This window comes from Trichosurus vulpecula, chromosome 2 (genome assembly GCF_011100635.1).
Source record: "Trichosurus vulpecula isolate mTriVul1 chromosome 2, mTriVul1.pri, whole genome shotgun sequence".
NCBI classification, from domain to species: domain Eukaryota; kingdom Metazoa; phylum Chordata; class Mammalia; order Diprotodontia; family Phalangeridae; genus Trichosurus; species Trichosurus vulpecula.
The window spans coordinates 453,990,830-453,997,010 of NC_050574.1; the positions used below are offsets into that span (position 1 = coordinate 453,990,830).

The 6,181-nt window shown below is 39.5% G+C and overlaps 1 pseudogene; it reads left to right on the plus strand.

Annotated features, from left to right (window-relative positions):
* The first annotated feature begins 876 nt into the window (after positions 1–876).
* Positions 877–1,773, plus strand: LOC118838005 (annotated as a pseudogene).
* Positions 1,774–6,181: the final 4,408 nt, after the last annotated feature.

Consider the following 6,181-nt stretch of genomic DNA (forward strand, 5'->3'; position numbering starts at 1 on the left):
TCAAAGTCAACTGCAAGTCACATCATCATTTCCCTGATGTCATGGTCCTCTTTGAAAATGAAGGACAAACACACAATTAGGACACTGAACTTGTGGGTTAACTGTCATCTGTGGACTCAGAGAGAGAAAAAGACTCCAAATTAATGAGGTTCTGCCTTTGAGAGGGGCTGGGCTCTGGAATTGAAATCTACATTGCATCTTAATCAATAATGCTTCTACTATTATTACCTTTCCTCTAATCCAGTTAAATTGCTAACTAAGAAGGTATAACATAAGAAGGAGAGCCAGTGAAAAGCCAGCACACTCCTTAGTACCACCAACAGCTTTAGAAATACAGAAAGTTAGCTGTACGTTCTTACAGTGATAACTGCCATAAGTGCCAAATGTCATAGAAGGAAGGGACATCAGAGGCCATCTAGTCTAACACATACCTGAGCAAGAAGCCTGTCTACATAACAAAGAAATTGGGGAATGACCAAAGCAATTGTAGTTCCTGAATATAATGGAATATTATGTAATGTAATTATGTACGTAGTATTGATGTAATGGAGAGGTTTCCCAAGTCTTAGTTCAGTTTTAAACTATCGAAACTTAAAGTTACACTAAGACTTTGGGGACATCTTGTATATTGGTAAATGAAGGTAATGTGGGGAAAAGATAGCAATAAAAATAATCAATCAAAGGAATGTCTTTTATAACATCATCCCAGAGGAGAAGTGGTCATTTATCCTTCATTGGAAGACCAAAAATGAGTGCTGTGACACGGCAGCGCTTTTTTGCTGGAGTGCCCTCTCTCCACCTTAGAATAAGGCTCACTGGCCCCAGCTTTCGGCCCTCTCTCACTGGCACCCTCCGACACCTTCCCCCTCTGTAACCATGACAGAACAGGCCATCTTCTTCACCAAGGACTTCCTGGCTGGTGGCATCGCCGCTGCCATCTCTAAGACTGCGGTGGCCCCCATCGAGAGTTAGGCTACTATGGCAGATGCAGCATGAAAGTAAACAAATTGCTGCAGATAGGTAGTACAAAAGTATAATGGAATGTACGGTCCAAATTCCAAAGGAACAAGGGGTGCTTTCCTTCTGGCGGGGCAACTTAGCAAATGTCATCAGATACTTCCCCACCCGGGCCTTTAACTTTGCCTTTAAGGATAAGTACAAGCAGGTGTTTTTGGGAGGAGTGGACAAGCACAAACAGTTTGGGAGGTATTTTGCTGGCAATCTTGCCTCTGGTGGTGCAGCTGGAGCCACTTCTCTCTGCTTTGTCTACCCCTTGGATTTTGCGAGAACCCGCTTGGCAGCTGATGTTGGGAAATCTGGCACTGAGAGAGAATTCAAAGGCCTGGGAGACTGCCTTGCGAAAATCACCAAGTCTGATGGAATTCGTGGCTTGTATCAAGGTTTCAATGTCTCAGTGCAGGATATCATTATCTATAGAGCAGCTTATTTTGGAATCTATGATACAGCAAAAGGCATGCTCCCAGATCCCAAGAATACTCACATTGTGATCAGCTGGATGATCTCCCAGACAGTGACTGCTGTAGCCAGGGTGGTTTCCTATCCTTTTGATACAGTAAGGCGGGCGAATGATGATGCAGTCTGGGCACAAAGGAGCTGATATCCTGTATGCTGGGACAATTGACTGCTGGAAGAAGATTGCTAAAGATGAGGGTGGCAAAGCTTTCTTCAAGGGTGCCTGGTCCAATGTTCTTAGAGGCATGGGTGGAGCTTTCGTGCTTGTCCTGTATGATGAATTGAAGAAAGTCATCTAAGTACATCCTAACATAAAAAGGAACCAGTGAATATAGATCATGTAGAATACTTAACCATACTTAGCATTTTGGACCATTGACCTTCAAGAAATTCCTGTTGTCTTTTTATCCAGGCCAGATCATGTTTGTAGGGGAGCCAGGAAAAGCTCTTAGAAAAAGGGACTTGTTTATTGTGATCCATTATTCACACAGTGGAACTGATGATAATTCCGTATACTGATTCTATTGGTTTTGGGGAAAATAACAGTTACCGTGGGTCCAAGGAGGCAGATCAACTTAGACCATCTAGTTTAAATGCTCTTTTGTAGGACTATAAATTTGTGTTTAAGTATTTATTTAAAAAAATCATGTCTCCCATTTGTACTTAAGCACTATATATACTATTTTGCACAGCTATTTGGCAGTTATGATGATCTGTGTTGGGCATTCTGCTGTAAAACAATAAATACACAGAAGACTCTAAAAAAAAAAGAATAAAGCTCAATGAATGGCCAATTGCTGTAAGCCGCAACAACCAATTATGTATTTGAATTCTATACACTTGATTTGCATGCCCTACCACCAGTAGGGAGCTATTGTGGCTCCTCAGCCTTTCTATAACATTTAGTGTCAGACTAAATCAAACAGACTAGTCATACACTCCTTTGTACACATACATACGTATTAAAACACCATAGGTTACTCCAAAGAATAAGAATGGACCTTCTGGGATTCAACATGTCATAAAAGAAATAACTACTGTACCCCAGGATAGTGGAAGAAACCAGGAGAAAAGGGCCCAGAATGGAGCCCTAGGGTACACCAAACATAGGGGTTGGGACAAGGGTGATGATCCTTCAAAGGAGACAGAAGGAATGGCCAGACAGGTAGGGAGATACCTGGAAGGGAGAAATGTCACAAAAGCCCAGAAGGAGAAGGTATCTAGAAGAGGCAATTACCAAGCATTTGAAGGACAATCATGTGAAAGAGACAACACATTTGTACCACTGTACCTTGGGGAGAAGACCTGTGAACAGCCTGGGTTAGAATATTGTGGTCTGTAACATACAATCTAAGAAACAGAATAATGGCTTTGGAATGAGAGGACTTGAATTCAAATCCTGCCCCTATCACAACTAGATTACAATGAGCAAATAAATCACTTACTCTCTCCAGAGCTTCATTTCCTCATCTATAAAATGAGAGGGTGGAACTAGACAGCCTGCAAGGACCTTTCAGCTCAGAAGCTATGATTCTAGAGTCTTGGGAAGAGGCTTGATTCTTCGGCGCCTCGTGTCCCTTGTTCAGTAGGGGTCTGATGTCAGTATGGACTTCAGAAGCACTAAAAGACAAATGTATTGGTCTCACATGTACGTTAGCACATGGTAGTGGGGGGAAAATGGGCTGATTCAGAGTGATAGGAGTGGAGGGAGAGAAGCCAGATGACTCTGAAGAGAGTAGGACAGCTGTGGCACCTGTGGTATTGGAACCTTGTTGGTTTTCCCCTTTTGTTTTCATCGTAATGACTGGGGATAGGAGAGGTTGATGGGAGAAGGATATTGGTCAGACCCCACCCAAAGTATCTGCCAGCATCAGTGTAGGTGATAATAAAGTGGTGTTTTAGAGCTGTCTTCCTGAGTTGTCCTGGCCAAGCTTTCTCCCTTTTCTGTATCCCTAGATGGAATAAGCAGGACATAAAAATTAAATTCTTCCCTATTGGGTCTTATTGGGATGTAGCGGGCTCACTTTTCATGTCTTCCATAACCACTGGTGGGGGGGGGCGGGGCAGTGCTGAGTACCTTTGGTAATGATTACCTGCCCTGCACTCTAATTCTCATTATGCAATTATGGCTCAGAGCTAGAAGCCCAATAGCTAAAAAGTACTGGCAGATTTTTACCTCTCTGTTTTTAACAAACTGGATTCTTCAACAAGTTTAATTCTTTGAGTTATTAAGTAGAATTGGATATCTAATTAGAAGAGTATTGTTTCTGTACATTTATGCCAAAAGCCCTTAACTTTTCAAGAGCTTTATTTGATTGAAATGACTACAATGGAAATCCACAATTAAATATAAGTAACACTCTCAGGAAGAAAAGAATGTATATCGCTTTAAAATAAACATATATTTTAAAAGATGGATGTATGCATATATGTAATGTGTATATACATGTATACATATTCTTGCAGGAAGAACATTATAAACATACAATTACAGAATCATATATTACACATGTATGCATACATACATATATACATATACATACACACATATATACATACATATGTGTATGTGTGTGTGTTATGTGTGTGTGTGTGTGTGTACTGGAGAAGGAAGTGGCACACCACTCCAGTATCTTTACCAAGAAAACGTCGTGGACAGTATTGACACACTATGGTCCACAGGGTCACAAAGAATCAGACATGTCTGAATAACCAAACAAGAACATACATGTATGTACATGTGTAAAGACACACATCTAGCTTTTTAACTAGATAGTGTATATTTCAATGGAAATTTTAAAAAAGAACACACAAAACCATTTTGATGTGGATGACATGTTGGCTTAATGAATTTTCCCCTTCTGATTAATTGAGGATCATCAGTAACATTGTGGGGTTTAAAATGAAATCTGTTGTTGTGCTCCCCTGGCACATAACAAACTCACTCCAGGAGGTAAAATTGGATTAAAGATTTTTGTATTCTAATGCCAGTTCTACAGAGCATGAAGTGAAGTGGCAGATTGAAAGGCATTATACAAATTCAAAATATGTAAATGCTTCCTCAAGTACTAACTCTTGGTTTTTATTGTTAGTTATCGGGTTAATTAGGAATGTGTCTGTAGTTGAAAGGGGTAAAGGGAAGTCTTCTTTTCTTCGGTTTATTTCTTTTATTTACATGACACAAAAAAATTTAGGAACAGAGGAAGATTTTTACAGATGTCAGCATTTTAAACCATGGTGAAATATTTCATCTAGTTTTACAATTAACAGGAAAATATTGGAGCATCGAAAGCCACGAGTTAGGTGGTACAGTGGATAGAGAGGACCTGGAGTCAGGAAGACTTGAGTTGACATCTAATCTCAGATGCTTACTAGCTCTGTGACCCAAGAAAAGTTACTTAATCTCTCTCTACCTCATTTTTCTCAATTGTAAAATGTGGATCATAATGGCATCTTTCTCCCATGGTTGTTAGGAGGACCAAATGAGATAATATTTATAAAGTGCTTTTCAAGCCTTCAATGCTAGCTACTGTCTTTATGATTATTACAAATGGAGAAAAACCTTCTATTCAGCAAGAGCTAAAGCGAAGAATACGGAACAAGAACTTGGCCTAAGCAAATGATTCTCCTCTTTTTCTTTGTGTCCTACTTCTCTTTTCCTAAGGAATTCATTCAGAATATGGAAACAAACATTCAATGACCTGGGAACTGATTTAAACTCCATTGAAAAGCTGGGGCCTCCAACTAAGGCCATGCTGGAGGAAATGGAATGTTTGCCAAAGATACATAATACCTAATGTGTCAAAACTGTGGTTTCACGATGAATCAAAAAATGTGTCAAAATCATGTGACAAAGCAAGGCCAAAGCATATGCAACAAATAATTGCAACAAAAGGATATACTGATTTTTTTTAAAGATTAAGGATCCAAAGTTTATTGTCTAAGTAAATAAGTTTAATCGTTTTCCTTTTTTGTCAAGCAATTGTCAGCAGTTTCTTGTATGTCTCTTGATTTTTCTCTGTATATTGAAAGATTTAGATTTGTTAATGAATGATAAGAAACAATTTGGAGGAATGACAAAAATGACATAGTACTGAATAAGCAACAGTATTGTTGTCCTTCCAGTGCTGGATAATATAATAACTTTGCTAATACAAATTGAGTCACCACACTACTGGACACAGACGCTTAAGCAAGGCCACACTTCTGCAGTTTGCTGTTTTCCTCATCCTTCCCAGACTGCCCACTGGTCAGACATGCAGTCACTCTGAAAGAAAAAAAAAAAAGATAAATTGGCCTGTTTGAAGCAGCCCAAGCTCCTGTTTCTCACATCTATCTTCCACCCTCCCATTGCATGGCTTCCTGAAAGTATTAATAGTTGCATTTCATTTCACTATATAAATATTTAAGGACCGTAATTCTGCACAGTTGACATTGCCAGTGCCAATGCAACGCAATGTTTCATTATCCCCTCCTTGTATCAACATAATCTTGTCAAACTTTGTTTCCAATAAATAGAACAGGCTTTATTTTGAATATTTTAATAACCGAGCACATCCACATTGCTTTCAATCACAGCCTGCTTACAAATACACAGTTAAGAGGTGCAGTTACGTGGAACAATACCCTGCAAGTATCATGCCAATATATTTTCATTAGTCGATGACATCCAGCTGCAGCAAAGAATTAGGTCATGTCCTTTAGAGAC